The sequence below is a fragment of the Micromys minutus genome (assembly GCF_963924665.1).
Source record: "Micromys minutus genome assembly, chromosome: 12".
NCBI lineage: Eukaryota > Metazoa > Chordata > Mammalia > Rodentia > Muridae > Micromys > Micromys minutus.
The window spans coordinates 55368337-55392348 of NC_137981.1; the positions used below are offsets into that span (position 1 = coordinate 55368337).

The 24012-nt window shown below is 42.1% G+C and overlaps 1 protein-coding gene across 1 annotated transcript in view; it reads right to left on the minus strand.

Annotated features, from left to right (window-relative positions):
- Positions 1-24012, minus strand: part of KIF13B (kinesin family member 13B) — a 148183-nt gene that overhangs the window by 108367 nt on the left and 15804 nt on the right. The gene's annotated exons all lie outside the window — the stretch shown is intronic.

Below are 24012 nucleotides of genomic sequence, written 5' to 3' on the forward strand. Positions count from 1 at the left end.
GTTCTACACTAGCCTCAGGCCACCATATGCCACTGTAAATTTGTTTTTCCTCCTTGTCTTTTCAGGACATTTAATATGAAAAGTACACACGATATTGTCCCTTGCGTCAGGTGTCTCTGACGTGACACATTTTTGTGAGGCTTATTCCTGATAGATGTGTTATCAGCCCCAGGTTTCTTTTTATTGCCATATTGTATTTTGTTTATTCATTATCAGCTGGGCCTTTGAACTGCTTCCAGTTTAGGGTCACTAGAAAGCACACTGGTAGAAACATTCAACAATAAGTCCTTGTACATGCATTTCTTTTTATTCTTCTTGAATATAAGTATTAGGTCATACAGTATGACTACTTATGCCATAACTACACTTACATTTTGGAAAAGCCAAACTACATACCAAGCATGTGTTACTGACTGACGTGTCCCCGGCAACACATGAGAGCTGGCACTCACTGTCTTTCTCATAACATTCAAGTTAAACTCCGGGGCATCTCTCTGCAGCTTTTGTTTCTCCTGAGAAAGCATCTGGCTATGTAACCCAATCCTCCTGCCACGGCCTCCAGAATGCTGGGAATATACTTGATGCCATGCTATTGAATTCTGCTTTTTTAAAATTTAGCTTATATACAGATACACACACATGTCTATATTTATGTATGTGCACAGGAATGTGGATACCTGCAGAGGTGGATACCTGTGTTTGTGAGCCAAACTTGGGTCCTCTGCAAAAGCAGTATGCACTCTTAACTGCTCACCCATCTTTCCAGCTCCATGAATTCTTATTTTAAAACTAAATTGTGGAGCTGGAGAGATGGCTCAATGGCTAAGAGCACTGGCTGCTCTTCCAGGAGCTGGGTTTGATTCCCAGCATCTATATGACCACTCCTAACTGTCTATAAATCCAATTTCAGGGGCTTCAACACCCTCTTCTGGCCTCAGTGAGCACTGCATATACTTGATACAAAGACAAACATGCAGACAAAACACCCATACACATCAAATAAAAATAAAATTTGAAAAAAAAAAATGTAAACTAGATTGTACCCCGCACATACACCACTGAATACAGGAGCTTCAAAATTGTTCTTAAACATTCATCTTTGTATGCAGGCATTATGTGCAAACAGAAAACTCCCTAATCAGTACTCCTATTTCAGAATACGCTGGTGTGTAAGAACTTGTCGCCAAAAGCAGACAATGCCAAGAGACCAAAGAAAGAGGCAGACCAGACGAACCCAAGCTTGGGCAGCATACTTTATCACAGAGCACATCTCTGGCAGCATCAAGACAGCAGAGTCTCTTCATGTTATGGCAGAAACAGGGACTTCTTAGATCACTGCAGGCACACAACATACCCGAATTTCTCAAAAAGGAAAACTATTAATGTATCAAATATCAATCAAGAAATGGACTGGGAATCGGCAGCTGGCCGTGCATGCTCAACTGACTCTCTTAATCACTTTGTTTATCAAACAAGATTTGCAGTGAGTGTCACGGTCACCTAGTTTGTGTGACCGTGGTCACAACCAGGACAGCTAGGGTTCTATCAGGCTAACCTGCTACCATTCTTCTTTCACAGCAGTGACAAAGAAAGATGTAGTTAAGGCACTGTTTAACTTAGTCTAGGTCTCTTTTTGTTTTTATTATTATTATTATTATTAAGAATAATAGAAGCTGCTAGGTAACGGTAACAAAAGCCTTTAATCCTAGCAGTCATGAAACAAAGGCAGGCAGACCTCTAAATTTGAGGCCAGCCTGGTCTACAGATTGAGTTCCAGGACAGCCAGGGATACAGAGAGAAACCCTGTCTCAGAAAAAAAGAAAAAGAGAAAAGAAAAGAAAAGAAAAAGGAAGAAAAAGAGGAAGGGCTGAGGAGGAGGAAAAGGAGGAGGAGGAATAACAGAACCCAAGCTGGTGATATAGGTCAGTGGTATAACATCTGCCTAGCATGCAGAGGGCCTGGGTTTGATTCCCAGCATATGCATACATACATACATTCATACATGTAAAGATACATAAGAGCTCTTTTTGTCACTACTACACGTCAAATGCCTGCCAATTTTTACTTCTCATAACCTACAAAGTAGGCCTTAAGCTGTCTCACAGTACTAAGGCAGAAAGACGGAAGAGTCAATAACTCATTCATCAACAATGTTGGGATTCAGACCCAGGAGTACCGCTTGAAACTATGTTCTTTCCACTTTAACATCTGACGCCAGTCCTCTCCCAGCACCCCACTTCCTCTTACCATCCGGTCCCATAGCCATGCCACAAGATGTGGGAGGACAAATTAAAGACAACGTAGTTTAGGAAAGTGAAGAAGAAAGTGCTCATTTTAAATGACCTGGTTTGGATTTTGGATTTTTTTTTCCCCTTACTGTTTTTTCTTGTCTTTAAATAGAGTATGCAGCAACAGAAAGCTGTGGAGACATGCATACATGAGGAAAGCTGAGGTTTCCACAGCTCTTGGTTCAGTCTTATTGTTGGAGCCCAGTTCTCCCTCCTTCTGCTGCCCTGTTTATCAACCTACGCTCACTCTTCCACGATGGCCTTAAAGAACCCCAAGTACAGAGCAATGAAATGACCCTGAAAACACAACACTGATAAGTAACTCTCCAAGGAGAACTGCTGCCTTGATACCCGTGTAAGCACTCAGAGCAGTGCACCCTACAGCAAGAGCACAGTAGTTCCAAGCCAAATATTTCCTATCTTCCATTCATGTAGCAGAGACAAGGAATTAAAGGATGTAAATGTGGCACAGGTAGTCACAGAGGCCAAGACTGAATTTAAAAGCCTGGGTCTGAACCCTGTCTGCTTCTTGCTGTGTCACCTAAGCCAACTCCCTTAACCTTCCCAGGATCTAGTGACAAGGGCACTAGAGAGATGGCGCAGTAGTTAAGAACGATAACCGAGCTATAAAAAAAATTGGATCCTAGTACCAATGTCTGGCCTTTCACAAACTCTTAAAATACCTGCTGCAAGGGATCCAATCCCACCCTTCTGACCTCAGTGGCCCCCTGAATATGCGCACACACACACACACAAATAAATCCTTTAAAATTATCTAACGAGGGGCTGGAGTGATAGCTCAATGGTTAAAAGTTTTTGCTGCTTATATACAGGACTCCAGTTTTGTCCCCAGCACCTACATGGTGGTTCACACTTAATCATGTAACTCTAGTTCATGATTCAGTGCCTTCTTCTGGCCTCCCTCCACACGTACCTGCACATATGTGTGAACATGCACACAAAGACATAGAAATAAATCTTTAAAAAGAAAAGAAAATACACATTTTGCAGAGCTCCCTAATCCTTTACAAAGTGCACTACAACAGCAGCTGACTACAGGTGATCCTGCTGTCAGCCACGTCAGCTCCCTCATCTGAGATCCTTGGCAACCAGCAGCCCAAAGCCTGCCAAGTCTGAGGTATTTGATGAATGTTTATTGAAATCAGAGGCTAGGAGCTAAACATAATTATTTTGACCTATAATCTCAGCATTTGGGATGTGATGGCAGGTAGACCTTAAAGCTCGTCTCTGCTATGAGGTAGAGGTATCCTGGTCTGAATGAGACTGTATCAAAATAAATAAAGTCAAGCAGAAGCTACTTATTAGGAACTACTGTTGAGGAGCTGGTCAGATGGCTCAGTGGTTAAGGGCACCATCAGCTCTTGCTGAGGATTTGAGTGTGGTGCCCAGCACTGACATGGCAGCTTTACAACCTGTAACTCCAGTCCCAAGGGGTCTGAAACCCTGTAGACTCATATTTCCAAAACCTACTCCAATAAGTGTATTCAAACGCTCCAACCTCCCTTCTAACCCACCACCCACCTGAGGTAGGAAAGAAAAGATCAATAGAGCAAAGGAGAATGTGGACCTGTTAAGAAATGGTTCCCTGTAAGCAGCCAGAGGTGACCTGGGAAGATGATTCGCTACTCACTTAACCCAGAAAACCCCACAAAACAACACCTGGGAAACTGCCCAGGCCACCAAGTATCTAAAGATGTCACTTTAAAGAAGCAATGTGTGCCATTCCAGGGATATAATGGTGAAGTAGGCCAAACAGTGGGGCTGGACAAAGGGACAGTGGCCAAAACAGAGTGCTGAGTTTTTGCTGCACATGCTTAGGAATGCAGAGAGTAATGTGAACTTAAGGGTTTAGATGTAGATTCACTAGTCTTTGAACACATCCAGGTGAACAAGGCACCTAAGATGAGCCAGCGAACCTTCAAAGCTCATGGCAGGATTAACCCACACATGAATTCCCCCTGCCACACTGAGACAATCCTCGCTGAGAAGGAACAGATTGTTCCAAAGCCAGAAGAGGAGGTTGCACAGAAGAAAAAAGATATCCCAGAAGAAACTGAAGAAACAAAAACCCATGGCACGGGAATAAATTCAGCATAAAATAAATGCAGTTAAAAATGGGTCTTCTGGTCTTTATAAGCAGATTGTCCTAGATACCTATCTGTTTATCAGCCCTCTTTGATAAGCCCTGTTAACATGCAGAACTTTTTATTAAGTAAGCAGTGAAATAGACTGTTGACAACCACATGATTGTAAATATGACTGTTGCCCTTTACTGAATTAGCATTTACTGAGGAACTCTTACACAGAAGACTGCAGGTATAAAATCTGTTTCATCCACAAACTTGGGTACATAATAAGCTTGGATTGGGAAAGGAATTCTTTACAATTGATTTCTAATTAAGCTATAACATAGCTTATGATTTTTTTCTTTTTAGAAAGGGCAGTATTTTTATGTGTTTCATTTGTTTTGTATAGTCCTGGCTGTCCTCCAACTTGATCTGTAGACAGGAAAGAAGAAAGGAAGGAAGGAAGGAAGGAAGGAAGGAAGGAAGGAAGGAAGGAAGGAAGGAAGGAAGGAAGGAAGGAAAAAAGGAAGAGTTCCCTGGGGTAATTCCAAACTTTGTTGTGCTAGATCCACTCACAAACACCATTCACAAATCACCACCAGCAGTTCGATCCAGAAAAAAACCAAAAGGCTCTGCCAATTGGCCCACGTCTAGGGAAGCAGCAAGAATCCACTGGAACATCACCAGGAGTTCTCTGGCCTGCCTCTCTTTACAAAGTCACAACATATGATGATCAGCAAAGAAGGCAAGGCGAACCAATGCCACACGGCATTGTCCCACTGAGTTATATTTATCCCTTTCCAAACATCAAGTTCTCTCAAGCAAGCATCTGCTCTAGCAAAACATCACATGCCCTTTTTCCAGGCAGCCTCCAGAAAAAAATGTCTGTTCTTAGCAAAACCTCCTCCCATGTGTCTGCTCTAGCAAAAAATTCTCTCAAAAGACAGTTTCCAGAAAAACATCACATGACATAACTGATTCTCCAAAGAAACCAGAAATTTCCACTTCAACACCCTCTTCTAACCTACTCAGGTGCCAGATATACACAGACTGGATATTAAAATAAATGTAGGCAAAACATAAAATAAAAATAAATACATGTTTGTTTGTTTGTTTGTTTAAAAAGCCACTGTTAAGGGCTGAAGAGACAGATCCCAAGTTAAGAGTGCTGACTTTTCTTCCAGAGGTTCTGAGATCAATTCCCAGCAACCACATGGTGGCTCACAACCATCTGTACTGGGAGCTGATGCCCTCTTCTGGTGTGTCTGAAGACGGTGATAGGGTACTCACATATATAAAATAAATACATCTTTGTTTTAAGCCACTGTTGAATGCCACCATTGGTCTACAAGATGAAAGAAGATTTTCAAATAGGGAAGTAAAATATAGGAATATATAAAGGAACTGAGAGGCCAAACTTACTCCATCTTGGGACTGGCCTCCATCTTAAAAGGAAAAAAAAAAGCCTAAAAATTTGACCTACAGATAAACCTAAGCTATACCCAAGTACCAGAAAGGATCCCATGACTTGTCCTTGGCCCTTACACCAAAATTATTCCCTAGCTAGTTCCTAACAACAGTCAATCAAAGACTAGTCTGATTATTTGAGGTGTACTTTTAGACAGTTTATGATTGTTCATGATTTTTTCCAGAGCACACACCTGTTGACTTACAGTAGTCATTTTATTAGATGCTTGCCAGACTAGACCCCCCCCTCACTTGCTCCCATTTCCTATAAAACCTTGTCCTACTGAGGGTTCGAGGCTGCTCCTCCGCCTTCCTGTCCTTGCTATGTCAAGGTTAGATTAAAGGAGAGCCCAAGCCCAAACTCAAAATAAAGAAACCTTAATGCAATTACATCAGAAACAGCTCCTTGGTGGTCTTTTGGTTCACGAACGATTCCTGGCACAACATAACATCTTTGAGACCATGAGAATAAACAATATTTGCTCTTTACCAACCTGAAAATCATCACTGAAAAAAAAGAGCCAACCAAACATTCTGATCATAAATCACAGTATGAGATCAGGGCATTTCACACAGGCTATAGGTAAAGAATGAAGTTAGCATGGGCTTCTAAGACAATTCTGTACAGTTTATGAATCCCCATAATGTCACAAAGGCCGATGCTGAATCTGATCTCAGCCAATCAGCACTTAGGACCAGGAACTAGCTAACCAAGTCCATCATGAAAGGTGGGCTAAGTGTGTTTTACTAAGACTGGCCATGAGCACTAGGATTCAGGTAAGCATATGGTATGAAAAGTTGCAGACCCTAATCACTTACCGACAGAGGCTCCCAAAGCTCACTCACACAGCCTACTCAGCTCAGAATCTCACCTGTTATACTCCACACCTGTGGGAAGAGGTTGAGAAACACTCCCCAAAATGTCTAGTTAGAACTGGACATACCAATCTGATCTGTCATTCACTATCAGCTCACTGTGTGGCCAGGAGCCTCATTTCCTAGACAGGGAAGTCAGGGCATGCTGTATTTACATGGGAGTAAGGGGGTGGAGTCGATGCAATGCAGCTGCTCACAGCCCCTCCCACCTTACATTCTCATGCATTCTCATAAACAAGGCCAGAAAATAAACCAGATCTCAAAAGGTTCCTTCCCTTCATGTTGTTCAAGCATCTTATGACCATGACCAAGTCACCCGACTGCACATTCAGGAAATGCACCGGAGTCCCCATCCAATCAGGAGACTATGGTGGTGTAAGCATAAACGTAGCTGGAGAGTATAATAAACTCCTACCCTCAAAAGAACATTCTTTGTCGGGGGTGGGGGGTCATAACAGAAACAGGAAAACAGGCACAAAGAGAATTGAAATTGCTAGAAAGAAATCTACTCAGAAACAAAGTTTATCTATTACATGAATTTTGTCTAAGTTGAAAACTGAGATGTATAGATTTCTGGGCTGGAAAATCCTTCACCTATTCTTAAAGCCTGACATTCAGAGAGCCTTTCCATCTCTGGCCAGTATCATGTTAGCAGCCTCTGACCCAATGTCCTATCTACAGTTGCACACTACTAACTGTCCTCCACAGTGTCATCAGGGTGCTCTTGTGCTGAGTGAGTAGTCTAGAATCACACAGCCAGACAGACCTAGTTTTGACTCTGGGCAAGTTACTTAATCTTTCTCTGCCTGTTACTCATCTGCAAAAGACAAATAATAAATAATGGAGATTAGAAAAGTCAATACATGGGAAATGCTCATAGCCAACCAGGCTTCTGACTTTGTACTATTCATATGGGACTCATTCTCAGGCTTCTCTCCTCCTACCCCAAAGTCATGCTGTCCTCTAAAGACCTTGACCTCTGAACTCTAAGCACAGCACCCTCATCACATATAAGTAATGGGAACACAGTCATCCATTTGATAACCCAGAGATAATGGCTGGCATGTGATCCAAAATCCCAACCAAGGAGGCTCGCTTTAGAGCAGAGTTACACTGCCACTTCTCAAGACCGTAGCAGAGAAACTGAGACACCCTTCAACTACTGACATAGCAATGAACTGTAGTTTAAGCAGAGCCTGTGACTCTTACCACCAACAAACCCAGCTGTTTTCTATCATATTCTAACTGTTGCACATGTTTGTTTGTTTGGTTGGTTTGGGGGTGCACATATGCAAACCCACTTAAGTACAGTGTCTGCAGAAGAGGACATCTGATCCCCAGCTGGAGTCACAGGGGCTGTGAATCTGCCTGACAAGGATGGGATAGGAACTGACTCAGGCCCTGAGCAAGAGCAGTATGTACTTTCAACAACTGAATCATCTCTCAGCCCTGTTGCAAATATCTCTAAATATCATATGCACACAACACAATTTCAAAGTCTAAGTAATTATGCGCAACACTCAGTCTGGCTGGTTAGCACAGTATTAAGTGCATCTCACTACTATTACACTATTCTAAAAAACATTTCTGACAATTATACTTCAGCACAAATCTGGTCTCCTTAATAATCATATGCATTTTAAGGGGGCTTTATCAGCCAAAAGGGTTCCTGGCCAAAAACATAAACAAAAGCAGAGTTAATATTTTTGCTCTGGAGGCAGTTTTTACATGCTCCTAGTTATCTCTTTTTCTCATCAGCATTAAAGGAGTTACAGCAAATACAAGAAATAATTTTTCACTGGGAAAATGTACGTCATTGAACATAGATCAACTGAAACTGGATACAGATACCTTTTCCAAGGAGTGCAACTCACTAAGAGATGCCAGCTTCCTATCCTGCTCCCTTGGGAGCCACACTCTTGGGTGGGGCCCTACCCAGTCCTGAATTCTGATCTGGTCAGAATACCTGCTACATGTGTCTCCAGAGAAACTTTCCAGCCAGGTACTTGACTGAGAGCTGTGACCTCATTGGCTCCTAGCAACAGCAAGCACTGCATGACTAATGCTGTGGCTGTCGGCTAATAAGTATGGTACAGGTCAGCAAGGTTATATTGTAACCTACCTCCTGGTGGTGTGGTTGGGAGGGAGACGAACCATGCCCTTTTGCCTAAGTCTAATCGTAGAAAGCAGCTATAATATCTCATTATAAATAATCACATGGCTTAGATGAGTCTACAAAATCCCACTGTGCTAGCAATAGCAATCTCCATGAAGCCTAGAACCACTGTTTTCTTCAGGTCAACACACCTAAAACTCAGTGGACTGTCACTGAGTACATTAGTGAAAACAATACCCTTAGCTCTTGATATGTTTCTCTGACTCCAGAATATGATCCCCCTCTTTCTTTCTTTCTAATTTTAAAGCAAGTCATAGTCACCTTTCCCTTATCAGGCACCTTGCCAAGATCATAAAAGTTAGGTGTCAATCAACAGCATAGGCCATGAGTGGAGACACATACCTATAGTCCTAGCACTCAGGGTGCTAAGGCAGCAGGAGTATAAGGAATGCCCTGTCTCAAAAAACCAAAACTAGTAACAATAGTATAAACTAGTGCTGCTTGTCATCAATGGAAGATCCAGAACGTAACATTCTTTCTTTATCACTTTATCCAAGGAAGACTCCTGACAGCTCCAGAGCCTCTAATCAGGACTAGAGTCCTTCTAGTCTGACAATGACAGTTTTTTGTGTAACTGTACCAATTTTGAGCAACATTAATGCCAGTTGATGCTCTTCAGAGAAATCCCACCATCCTGCCATCTGAAGATTACTACACACACTTAACTCATTTGTGATACTCTCGCTGAAAGAAACCTGATGTAGCTACTACATGTCCAATCCAATCAGCAAGTTCTTATTCACTGCCCAGCACGCACCATGTTCAAAAAGAATGTCTCTTAAAATATTAGAGTCTAACAAATTATCAGACTAACTCTACCAGGACACAATAGCAATTATCATTTACTAAGTATTATCATGAGCCAGGTGCTTACATAAAGAGCTGGCCTTGCCCACTGCAGTGTCCATGTGATGTAGAGAGCCACCACCTTCACCTCACAGAGAAGGCAACTGAAGCTCCAGGAGGTAACATGAGCTTCCAGATTTACTCAGATGGTAGGGAGCCCCAGAGTCTAAGCCTACTCTTTTTCAATCAGCACCGTCTCTTCCCATCCCATAGCTAAGAGGATGACTAAACTCTAGCAGCAGCACCTCAGTCCTTGTCTTTCCAGTGCTTTGGGGGTTAATAAACCGCTCTAAGAAGAACAGGCCCGACCTCTTCCTATAAAGTTTGTTCTCCATAATGATCAGTACCAAGTCCTAGGAGGCCAAGGGTAAACAGGAAGTTAAACCAACAGCCCGTGAGGCATGAGCAGAAGACCTGGCACACAAACTGCACACGGACAGGTTACCTCACAATGAATCCTCTGCAAGCCGAGCTGAATAGCAGGAGAGGGAGGGAAGCATGAGAAAGTGTGAGACTGGGTCTCAGTGAGTCCCGTTAGTTCAGGCTGAGTTGGCAGCAACCAGGGCTGAAAAGTGATCAAAGGTTCTGAGGAGAGGTGAGGCAGAGGATTTGAAGCAGCATCAAGGGGTCTGATACAGGTGTCTGAAGATGCATGGGAGGCATCTGGAAATGGCAAGTCCCAAAGTCCTAATTCAGCACTGAAGTGCGTCTCTGGCCCAGCACCTACTCCACAAAAATGGGTGAAGAATGACTCACAGGCTCAGCCACTACATCTCATAGAATGGGTTCTGCCAGAAGGGTCTTCCAGATGACACTAATGGCTAATCATAGCTCAGTGATAGACCCAGCACCACAAAAGCAATAAAATCTGCTTGTAAAAAAAATTAGAACCAGTCAGACAGTGGTCGCGCATGCCTTTAATCCCAGCAGAGTTCGAGGTCAGCCTGGGCTACAGAGCAAATTCCAGGACAGCCAGGGCTACACAGAGTAACCCTGTTTCAGGGAAAAAACCAAAACAAACAAAAAGATGAAACTGGAAAATGGGTTCCGCAGTTAAGAACACTGGCTGCTCCTGCTCCTACAGAGGCCATGGTTCAGCGGCAAGCAGCACCACATGGTGGCTCACTCACTGCTGTCTAAGTCCAATTCCAGAGCTCCAAACGCCCTGTCTGCCCTCCATGGGCACCAGGCATGCACATGGTACAGTGACACATATGCAGAAAGAACATTCAGACACATGAAATGACAAGTTAAAATTAAAGAAATTAGGATGGCTATCATGAATAGTACCAAACATGTACACGCTGACATGTTCTGATGGTGTTCAGAATTTTATGGTGATCTGTCTTTTAACTTAGGAATGCTTTTGACTTTTTGTTCAATTACTCTCTCTGATATATTTATAATCACATCAGACCGGACTGACAAGAGCAGGATTTTCCAGGATCAGGGCATGCTCAGTTTCTCCCTTTTCTGTCTTTTTTATAATACTGAAAGAGAGAAGGACTTCATACAACCCGTGTGATTCCTTTACTCTGCAGCATCTGAATCTCATTCAAAATCCCCTTTAAAAATATCTCCCATCACACCAAAATCCCCTCTCAGTTTTTCTGACCCCACATACCTCTCTGTGAGCAAGAGAACAGTTGGCAGGCTCCTGCGCAGGGAATCCTTGTCCACTGCTCCAAGATGCCTGCAGTAAATGCCCAGAACTGCTCATTCAACACGCTTTGGTGAACACTGCCATGACCTTCAGAAATATCACACTTTGAGGCTAGAGATAGGGCTCAGTCAGTAAACTGCATGCCTTGCAAACCTGAGAACCTCGGTTTGATGCCCAGAACCCACATAAAACACCCGGAGGAGGTGGCATTTATTTGGAGTCCCCACACTGGGAAGGCAGACAGATGGATCCCTACTGTTCACTGGCCGGCCAGCCTAGCCTAGCCTACTCAGTGAGTTCCAGACAGCAAGATCCCCTCACCACCACACACACACTTACACACACAAAGGTCAAGAGCATCTAGGAAAAGAAGACACTTAGGATTAGCCTCTGGCCACCACATGAGCGCACACACACACACACACACACACACACACACACACACTAAATTAATAAGTAAAATAAAGAAATGAAATATCTCAGATTGAATAAGATTCTTTAGCAACCTAGAAATGTCCTTTAAAATGGCATTAGTTATAAAGAAACGTATGGTACTTTTTGGGGTGAAGGGGTCTCACAATGTATACCAGGCAGTCCTCAAATTCTTTGTCTCACCAGCCTCAGCTCTTGAGTGCTGAGATTCTGTAATTCTGTGCATTTACCACAAAAAAAAAAAAAAAAAAAAAAAAAGGTGCAGGAGGAAACAGAACAAAATAGAATATATTTGATTTGAGGGTGGAGAAACGGTTCAGTAGTTACAAACATTTGCTACTCCTATAGAGAAGACAGGATTCAGTTCTCAGACCCATGTGATGGCTCACAATTGTCTGTAACTTCAGCTCTAAGGAATCTGATGCATCTTCTGGCTTCCAAGGACACACTATACACACACGGTCCATAGACATACATGCAGACAAAACATTCATACACATAAAATAAGCATTTTTTTAAATAAATCTATACTGCTGGCTAGAAAGGAAGAGACATATAGAGCCTTGTGAATAACAGAGGAATTGGGCCTGAGGCGGTCGAGGCCTGGTCACAGGCTATTTAAACATATAACAAACTTGAGTTTTTACATGAAGTGTCCTAATTTTTAAATATTGAAGCTGTAGGCTAAACCAAGCACTCTTCCAGGTGGGTTCAGCCATAGTACCCACATGCAACATCTAGTCTACAGCCCATAAGCAGTGTTTCACGTTCAGGAGACAGACACGTTATTCAGAGATGGTCAGAGTGACTGCAGAACAAAGCTGTGTGTTGGGAGCATCTAAAGGATTCCAATTATGAGAACATGAGTCCACTTCAGAGAAAGTACACTGGTGCACTGAGTGAGACGGTGCACTGGCTCTTCACCTCGTGAAGGATTGGAAGGAAACTCTCAAGACTCCAGACCGACCTTCAAACCACTGATTCAGAGGCAACATCAAATAGGGTCCTTGAGAATAAGTCCAGGCAGAACAACGGCAACCAACAGGCATTGTGGGGACAGACTCAGGTCCAAACATGCAGCGCATCTGCAGTTCATACCCAACGTACTCACAAACCACAAACCTCAGGGATTATCGGTGCACCTGCATTGTGGCTTCAACCTGTCATGTGCACTCAGGTGAGCTCTCATGGGGCATCACGTCCACACTCGCAAAGGTCTGAGATTGTCCAGACTAGCAGACTGGACAAACTCACTACTATCTAACTAACTTTAAGGCAAATTTACAGTATTATGATGATGTTTAATAGCATTCAAATGTTGCTGAGTAAATGGAATTTTCTTCAAAACAATATATAAATGAAGACAGGGAGGAAGAGATGGTAGGACATTGTTAACCATGGATACTGGTTTTACATTATCTTTCAAGTTTTCCATAACAAAATTCTTAAAACTAAATGACAGATGTAACTTCTACACCCTTTCTGGTCCTTATGTAAATTCAATTTCAGTTCTTAAAGGACGGACAAAGCATTACGGCTTTACACATTGGTGAGAACATGAAGACACATGCATTTGTGCTCCTCATGACTACACCTCTCCCTTGAAGATTTTTAGCTGGGCTGCAGCTAGAGTGGCAGTCTTGGCCCTGAGTTCAATTCCTAGCACCACAAGACAAGTGATGTTATTAAAAGCTTATGTGAATTAGGCTTGATAAAGGTGAAACTTACCACAAGATACTGTGTTTTTTAAAAAGAACTCTGTGTATAAGAGTTAAAGGACTCCAAGCTTCTAAAGTACTAATCTGCAAAAGAAACTTCTCCTAGGAAACCAGAATATGCTCAGAATAAAGCCAAACTACTTCAACTCTTGAATCTGAAAAATCCACACAAGAATTGTGCGATTCCTCTTCACTTTCCAGCTTTATTTGGGGTTTGTTCTTCTTAGACATGTTGTCCAATGATGGATACCAGGATAGACACAACTAAAGATTAACAGACTCTTAGCTTGATGAACATGACACGGGCACACAAATGGTGAGCTGATCAGAAACCTCCCCAATGTGCTGTGAATCGGCTGCATTTCTACATCACACTTCACAAGTGCCACTGCCTTGCCTTGTAAGTGCATCAGGGGTAGTCAAGTAGCCCAGCAGAACAAAGAGCTGGCTGTCATGGTTACTCTCCAGTGGCTGGACTTGTAATTTGTGAGAGACTGAATAAAAAGGAAAAAGAGGAAGCCAGCTGAGCACCAGCACCCTCTGTGCCTCGTGAGGGTACAGAGGAAGAACTGCCTCATGCTCCTGCCATAGCAGAGCCATGTTGCCCACACCCTCCCTGCTGTAGTAGACTGTGCCCACAAACAGTAAGCAAGGTCAGCCCATTCTCCCTTAAGTTATTTCTGTCAGAGCATCGAGAAAAGTAATTGATACAGATGCCAAAAAAGAACAAGGCAAAGCAGATCCCTTTAGGAAAGGTCTCTAATGCCAGGAGCTGCCCAAATTTATTTATAATAAGATATTTTCTCTAATAGACCATACACTGACAATTTTATATTGAATTCAGAATTCAGGGAGATTCCTATCAGCTGTAACTTACTTGTTCTAGTCTTACTATCTACTGAAATAATATGAATTCCTTGTTTTATCAAATATAAGCATCTATGCAGCATTTTCTAAAGTTTATTCCTTATTATCACCAATGAAAATCATAAAAGCATGAACAGAACAATACTCATATGTAGACTGCTGTCTGTAAGCAAGTGAGGGCAGGTAAAGACAAGACGAGCTAGAGCCTGTGATTGGACAGTAGAAAAAAAGGGCGGGTACAAAGTTTTTGAGAGGCAGGAGAGATAGGAGAGGGGGGAGAGAAAGAAGATGGAGGAAGAGAAGGACAACCCAAATCTGTGTGGCTTTAAAAAGCCTCGGGTAGCTATGAGTATCTTATAAGGGGTGAATAACCATAGGACAATTTGGCTTATCTAGGTGGGCAGTTTATAGCAATATCAACTGGTTCTGAGTTTACTGTGTTGACATTTTGTGGGGTGAGAATTTACTGATATAAATCTGATTGATAAATTACAAACCTCTAGAGTTTTGATTTTGCTGGATTACAGGGATTTATGGCAGCTATCCACAAGATGGGCGGTCATTGCATGGGGCTGGCGTGGCAGCAACCTGCCATGGCTGGGGCAGAGAGTAGCTGGTGGTTGTGTGGTGTAGTGCCTTTTTTCTTTTTTAATATTTACTGCTACACTCATATATCAATGACAATGATAAAATGTAAATTCTAAGCCCAGCTTATAGCACACACCTATGTTCCTAACACTTAAAGAGATAGGTGCAGAGGTATCAGAAGTACAAGTCTATCCTCAGCTACACACTGAATCCTACATGAGACCCTGTCTCAAACATAAATGCATATACATACATCAAATACTGATTCTGTGGCAGCCATCCTTCCTAATCTTTATTCAGACAACCTTATTAACAAGCTATCAAACAGATCCGTTTAGCAGCCAGCTAGACTGCGCTGGTCAAACTTGGCCAAATCTATACTTACTGCAATTTGATCATCTGTTTCTATTAACTACACAATGAGCTGCATTCAACCACAAATACTTTCTTTACAATTTTCCCTGACTTGTTTTCATAACCATGGTCAAACATACATGATTTATATGATCAGCCACCACAGTATTTCCGTAAATGGGAGGATTACAGAGCCATCTACAACCTCTGAACACAAAATCATGCTCCAGCCCTCCCACATAATTAGGGTAGACAGGCTCCTGGGGGAAAGTCTCTTACGAAATTAAATCAGACGTGCACGAGTCTCCAGAGAAGTACTCTCTATGCAGGCAGAACTGTTAGCCTCATATGGGTCATTTCACAGCAGAGAGAACAAACATGTCCATTGTGCATGCCATAATTACATTTTGCATGACTTCCTTCAATTAAAACCTTCATTTAAATGAGCATCCATCTAGCAACAGAGAAAATTTTAAAAGTCATTATCTAATATGACCTAATGACGCCTTCCACTAATAAGATATTAGTTGGAAAATTACTTCATATGTTTCAAAGAAATTACCAGCATAAGCCCTAACCAATATGTTGCGCAAGAGAAAACAAACATGGTCACCTCACTTCCCAGTGTGTTTTACAAGCTCCAATCTGCATACCTGCTAGGATCAGGGTAAAAGGGGGTTGGGCTTACTTTCCTTGTATTAGAAATTCATTAATTATCTAATGAGCTTGACTAAACTGATGCCTCTTAGCACATCAGAAGGAACAAAGTGGCTTCTAGTGCCTTGACTAAGTAGAGCTGAGATCCACATCTCAGACACACTCAATAGACCAGCAGTCCTAACCTCCATACTCTTCTCTGATTATTAAGTTCAATCAAGAAGGATAGGGACAGCACCCTATATCTACTATAAGAGCTGAGATACCCCATGACATCATTGTTGGAGTCTGCCCCAGTATATAAGAACAGTTCCTCACATAGGACACTAGAGAAATCAGTGTCTGAGTGAATCAAGTTCTTAAAATATTGCTGGGGTGGGGTGTGTTGATCTGCCAATATTTTTGAGACTGGTCTCATGATTACCAGGTTTATCTCAGAGTCAACATGGAACTGAGGCTGTCCTTGAACTCCTCATCCTACTGCTGCCTCCTCCCAGACTGCAGGTGAGCACCACACCTGGCTCAAGATCGTGACATCTAAATCGCCAAATGCTTTCAACCTCAGAAATTCTCAAGAGCTGACCCTTGGTGTGGAAGAGTCAGAAAGGAAGAATCACAGAAAAAATCCACTTTAACAATGGAGCTTGGTGTTAAACAGACCCACACAGAACCACACACAGCCGGAACAGAGCACAGAGGGCTAAACAAGAAGCCGGAGTAACTGGACAGACAGCTGATATGAGGGAGCTCTCCTTTTTGAGTTTTGGGGCTGATGCTTAAATAAAGTAGCCGCTTTCAGAGACGCAATCTCTTCAAAGAGTCAGAGGTACATGAAAACAATTCCCTGCCAACAAGACACAGGAGAGGAAAGCTTCTGAACGCCTTTAATCTTTTAAGAAAAAAAAGAAGACAGGATAAAATGATATCAAGTGTCACTTTCCTCCCCAAAGTAGATGGAAATATTATGTTTATATCCTTTTAATTCTTTTGCCTTTAAAAGTCAGACATTAGCTTTTACAAGATGGCTGATCTTTTCCAAGTCAAGCTTCTAAGGTTTTTCATAGAAAATAAGGCATTTATGCATACCTAATATTGTGGACATGATCTACGAACACACACACACACACAGAGAGAGAGAGAGAGACAGAGAGACAGAGAGACAGAGAGACAGAGAGACAGAGAGACAGAGAGACAGAGAGAGTGTGTGTGAAACAGTAAAGAAATAAAAAGTGAAGATTAAAAAAAACAAAAACAAAAACAAAAAAACTCAGGAAACCAAGGTGCAGAGGATCAAGGAACCAGCCAGGCAAGTTAAACGCACACAGAGGACTTGCTGAACCGAGAGGACAGGTACATAAACCTTTCGCTCCTTAGACCCTTTCTCTATAGTCTTCAAATTTCGCTCAACTATTAAACCCTTTCTAAAAAGTTCTACTTAATGAACACTAGCTGGGTTCCAGTTTATAAGAACATGCCATCCAGATTGGCAGCCAAGGGCTAAAGCTGACCAGACTTGTTTTGTTTGGACAGCACAATGTTTTATTTGCTTTTTCATTGTAGCTTTGGGCAAGACACGCACCCCCCAATTAGCCAAGGTACCACTATTATTCTCATGGTGACCCAAAGAAACCACCCCTCCTGAATTGTCGAGAACATGAAATGGTGCAAGGGCTTTGGCAGTTCTGAAAGGTTAAGCAGAGTTTCCAGATGGCCCAGAAATTCCATATCTAGATACCCACCCACGAGAAATGAAAACACATGTCCACATAAACCATGTCCACAGGCAGCATTATGCACAAAGCCTAAGAACCAAAAACAACCCAATGTCCATCAACAGCTGATCAGGGATACAAGACGAAATTCATTTAAAAAAAAAAAAAAAAAGTACTAGTCAAAGCTATAGCAGGGATAAATGACACCTAAGGAAAAGAAGCCAATCACAGATCATGTAGTGAGCAATTCATTTACAGATGGATGCCTTTGAGAATTAGCCTCTAACGAGAGGTTGGGATTTTAGTCACATACCAGCCTTTCCACTTTTGGTGAATGGCCAAGGATTAGAGACAGTTCAACTACTTGACAATAACTATGCCTTTGTACTGAAAACCCTAATTTAAAAAAAAAATCTGGATTGAGCCAGCAAGATGGCTCAACAGGTAAAGGTACTTGTTTCATAAACCTGGCAACCTGAGTTCAATACCTGGAACCCACATAAAGGTGAAACAAGAGAACTGACTCGTAAAAGTTGTTCTCTGACCTCCATACACACCACAGCTCAGTACATACACACACACACAGTCTGTACACATACACACAGTGGTAATATACGGGTGTGCTGGGATAATGACATACACTGACTGTTTGTGACATGCACAGAAGGTCCCCATTTCTACCCAGACCTTGCCCTGAGTCTCTTCAGGCTAATCCTTTTGATTTGTACCCTATATAGTAGCACATTGCTCTCACTGTGTCCTTATGTTCTGGCTCCAAAGATTGAACCCAAAGCCTCCTGCACACATTTTCCCTTTGAGCTACCCCAGCACCAACAGAGCGGTGTTAAATGAACCTTTTCCCTGCATTCGGTGAGCAGAATCATCAAAGCAGAAAGGGATGAGGAAGCTACGGATCTATATCCGCATGGAAAGTGGATAGAGCCAGGGTCCAGTTAGGCTGGTGTATTATGCAATCTTGTGAAGGACTGTGCCTTTTCACCTGTAGAGTCTAGGCTGACCAGGTGATCATTGTAAGAACTGAGTGTGGTACACTCAGCTGTAGGTCAAGCAGAGGTGGTTGTGGGGAGGGTCCCTAGAAGGAAAGGTGAGCCCGAGGAGGAGTCACACCTAATAACAGGGACACACAGTGAACAAAAGCAGTGCTGTCTTCTTTATCATAGCACAAAACTAGACAAGGAACAAGACTGGAGGATACTGAAAATAGTAAGATAGCATTGCTTTTTGTGAAATAAACTGAGTCTGAAAATTAAGCTGAGATACATAAGCAGGATGAGGGGCTCCTGCTGAAACAGAGTAGATGGCAGTCACTTCGGAGAACTGAGAAAGGGGCAACTATAGAGTCCGCAGGCTTTGTTCAAAGGTGCACTATGCAGTGAGCTGTTACTACCTACGTCTGAAGAGAAAGCATATCCTGCTCCAATAAACTGGGAAGTAACAGACTAAACAATGTGCCAGAGTTCTTCACTGCAGGGCCTCACGGGTCCATTCACATATAAGTGCACATCTCTAAACTGCTCGAGACAGAACCACTGCCTATGGTTCTCAGATTCACAGGACATTTCTCACACTGTGCACACCTCAGAATGCCTCTAAGAAAGAGGAAGGCAGAGAAACAGAAAAAGGCTATCAAGTGGCATTATTGGCCCAGCAGAGTTCGGAGACTCACTGTTGAGAGCGTTAGCCACTGGAGAACAGAGGGGGTGAAAGTTACTTTTTACACAACTATGTCTGGGACAATGGATTAAATATATGCATTAGTACATATTGAGTATAAACCTGTGGGGTGTGGGGAGGGAGGGAAAGACAGAGACAGAGAGAGACAGAGAAGGGAGAGATGGTGGCTAAGCTAGATTACAAATTTGACCAGAACTAAAGCCAACTAAGAAATAAGCCATTAGACAAACCCCTAAGGGATTTTTTTTCTTAAAGTGTATTTATTGGAGAAACGGAACTCAGATACCACAATGTGTGTGTGGAGGTAACAAGATGTCTTGTGGAAGTGAGTTCTTTTACTACTTAGGTCCTGGGAACTGAGCTCATGAGGTTTGGATGAAGGTGACTTTACCCAATGAGCCATCTCACCAGTCCTGTGAGGAATTTTCTTAACAGGTTACTTGAAGTGGGAAGTTCCAGCCTAAACCCTTCCAGTGGTGGCCAAATAAAATTCAGCGTGGGGAGAAAGACTGAGCAATCTCCAAGTTCTTGGCCTCAGCAGCATGAAGACAGCCACTGTTGGACTACCTACAATGTGCCATGAGAGCCAACTGATCAATCCCCTTTCAAATTCTATCAGTCTGCTCTAAAGAACCTGACTAATGCAGACTAATTTATAATATGTGAATCTGTGCAGCACAGTCCCATAATCAAATAAAATCTAAACATTAGAGTAGAAATTGGACAAGTAAATGAAAGGCACCACTAGGTTCTTAAGAGTTTGTAAAACTGATATAAAAGCCAGAAGTAGCAGAGCTAAGGCAGAAGGCTCAGGAGTCTGAGCCTAGCTGGGCAAGCCCCAGGCCAGCCTAATGCTGGCTCCTTTACAATGACCACATCCTATAAAGAAAAGGAGCCGTTTACAGGTAAGACTGTCCTCAATAAAATACAGACAGTGTTTACAGAGTTCATCTTGACCCCTGAACACAGACTCCTTATTTGTGTTAAGCTGGGGGAACAGAAAGGACAAAGCACTTGATTGCAAAACCAAGTAAGAAACCAACTATGGGAACTGGGGGTTGAACTTTCTCGGGATGCAGCTGTTACCAGATGCAACCAACAACAGTTCCTGTGTGATGATGAACATCAGCTGTGATCACACAGGAAGCCAAGCCTACTGCCTTCCATAAGAAGCCACCCTCGAAGCAAATAATGCCCTAGAAATCTGCTTGACTACCATAGTCATAGGCACTAAAAATTAAATATGACTAAAGATTATTTCAGATGTTTAAGAATGGAACATGCTACATCATGTTATCATAAGTAGTTATAGTGCAGTGTTCCAAAATATAAAGGGGGACTGTAAAAACAGGATATCTTCCTCTGCAGTCCTAGCTGTACCCACAGTGATCACGTGTTCTATGGTAACAGGTATGCACCAACACACCTAGTATCTAAAATGCTAAGTTAAATTACACACTAAAATGTTACTAGCTTTAAAAACAAAAAAAAAAAAAAAAAAAAAAAACTACACAAGGTAAGGAATTAGTCATTTGTTAGTCCTCAAATGACTCATAATTATGTTGTTGATGAAGATTTGGAAAGCCCCAAGGATGAGTCTAGAAAGTCCAATTGGTTCTAGGTAATAAGATAATCTCAAAAAGATATTGGATTGAACTAAAATACAAGCACAATGAGTCTACATGAGAAAATAAATAGATAAATTGTCTCCGATGGGTATTCTGTGTAATCACATTAGAAATACAGTAGATAGAATAGTGTTCCCTATAATGTTGGTAAATAAGAGGAAATCATTTCTCTATGTGATAAAATGTTCCTTTGTTCATGAGCAATGACTTTCTTCCCCAAATCAGTTGATGCTAACAGAAATCAATATTCCATGCACTGCAAACATAAAATCAAAGGTTCTGTCTTGTGTGTGTTCAGGTACATATACATTTTCCAGCATATGCATATAGAGGCCAAAGGACAACCTCAGGTGCTGTTTCCAAGATACTGTCCACCTTTTACCTGACCTGGAGCTTGACAAGCCCATCTCTGCCTCCCCAGTGCTGCGACTGCCAATGTGTGACACCAGCCCCAGCTTTTTTATTTGGGGTCTTAGGACTGAATTCAGGTCTTCACCACTGCAGGGCAAGCACATTCCTGACGGAGCTCCCTCTCCTGCACAGAACAGCTGTCTTGTTAAGAGAAGGCAAATTAGTCATTAAGTGCCCAATCAACATGGGAAAACTCAATAAAGTTTTCAGATCCTAAGCCAGGGAAATGATTCAGTAGGTAAACGTACTTGTTGGGAAGCCTGATGACCTGAATTTGATTCTCTGACCCCCTAATAAAGGTAGAAGGAGAGAACCAAACCAATTCCACAAAGTTATCCTCAGACCACTCACCCACAAACACTTTTTTTAAAGATTTATTATTCTTATCTATACATGAGTATACCTTTGTGAGTTCATGTGCCACCATGTGTATAAAGGAGTCTGTGGTGACAAAAGACATCAGATCCTAAACTGAGCTGTGTGCAGCTGTGATTCACCATGTAGTGCTGGAAATAAACCTGGGTCCTCTACAGGAGCAAGAAGACCCATTGAGTACACTTCTCCAGTCCTAATAATCTTTATTTCTAAATTTCTGATCCTGAAAGGCTACAATCTTCTAGAACCTAGGTAACTTCTTGACAGCCATACATACTTAAGTATTAACCTAAATATATTTTTATTTTTAAGCCTTTATTTTATTTTATCACCTTTATTAAGCTCTATTATACCTCACTGAATACAACATGAACTTCAACTTGAATACAACATAAAAATAATAGCAATTCTAGGAGTAATAGCTGACATTTCTAAAGGGTTCACTGTGTACTTAGAACTTACTATGAAACCCAGGTTAGACCCTAAACTTAGTACATAGCCCAGGCTGGCAATCCCCCTGCCTGCCTCAGCCTCCCAAGTGCTGGGAACACTGAAGCAAGCACTTCCATGTTAACTGAAAAAACCCTAGTTTTCTAGTTATAAGTTCAGGTCCTATGAAGCTGTCATTCATTATTCTGCATTCTGCAAGATAATCACATTAGTAAAAGTTTAAGGTAGGGCTATCGAGATGGCTCGTGGTTAACCATGAGGACCAGAGTTCAGTTTCCAGTACCTACATAGGGCGGTTCACAGTCACCTTAACTCCAGTTCCAAGGGGTCTGATATTCTCTTCTGGCCTCAACAGGCATTTGTACACATAGAGCAGACACAGACCCACACAGGAAAATAAAAATATATCTTTAAGAAAAAAAGTTAGGGCTGGAGAGATGGCTCAGCGGTTAAGAGCACTGACTGCTCTTCCAGAGGTCCTAAGTTCAATTCCCAGCACCCACATGGTGGCTCACAACCATCTGTAATGGGATCTGATGACCTCTTCTGTAGTGTCTGAAGACAGTGACAGTGTACTCACTTACATAAACTAAAAACAAATCTTAAAAAAAAAAAGTTTAAAGAAAAATATTTAGTACTCAAAATTTCCTATTTCTTTTCAAATTTATAGTTAGTATATACAACGGACTGCTACATTCTAAATTTCTTTTTTCTCTTTTCAACTTGATATTACAAGAGAGAGAGAGAAAGAACGAAGGAAAGAAAACAGACAGCTAGCTAGCAGTGGTGGAACATGTCCAGCAAGCAGAAGGCAAAGGCAGGAGGACCACTACAAATTCAAGGCCAGCCTGGTCTAGCTGTTATTAAGTTCCAGGCAAGGAACAGGGAGATCCTGTGGAAGAAAGGGAGAGAGAACAAGGTCTCACTAAGTAGTCTTTTGCACACTGGCAATGTTCTGTCTCTTTTTCTCATTTTCACTTAACTGCTCTTGCATGGGTGAAAGTCAGGGAATATCTTTCAGGAGTCAGTTCTGTCCTTCCACCGTGGTTTCAGGTCACCAGGCGTGGTAGCAAGCATTTTCATTAGGTGAGCGATACACCGGCTTTTTCCCTTTACATGATGCCAGTTATAGAAAGACACCGATTTATAAAAACTCTCTGAGCTGTGCACTTTGCTGTACATATATGCACTTCGATGAAGATTTGTTATTTAAAAGTTTGTTTCAAAGCTGGCTATGTTGGTATATGCCTACAGTCTCGGCACTCTGAAAGAAGGGGCAGGGAGATGGTTAACTACTTCAAGGCCAGCCCTGACTGGTCTCCTGGACCTCAGGAATCAGTGACTGCTGTCTGAAGCTCCTGTGCCTCTGAGGTAACTGAAACTTAGTCCTTAACACTGAGGACATGAAGTGATATCTTCACCATCAGTAGCAATAAACATTTGCAGATCACTACAAAATGTTTAACCAAACACTAATTTGATCTTTGAAGGAAAACAATTCTATGAGACAGGCATAGAGCTTTTACTTAAATAAGTTAAAAACAACTAGCTACAGGCCAGGCATGGTGGCTAACACCTGAATCTAACCACTCAGAAGGCTAAGGCAAGAAGATTTCTCTGAGTTCCAGGATAGCTTTGACTGCAAAACAAAGCCCTAAGCTGGTGAGGAGGGGAAACTATACAGTTACAGCTATGGAAGAATTCAATTCAGAATCTCTGAAC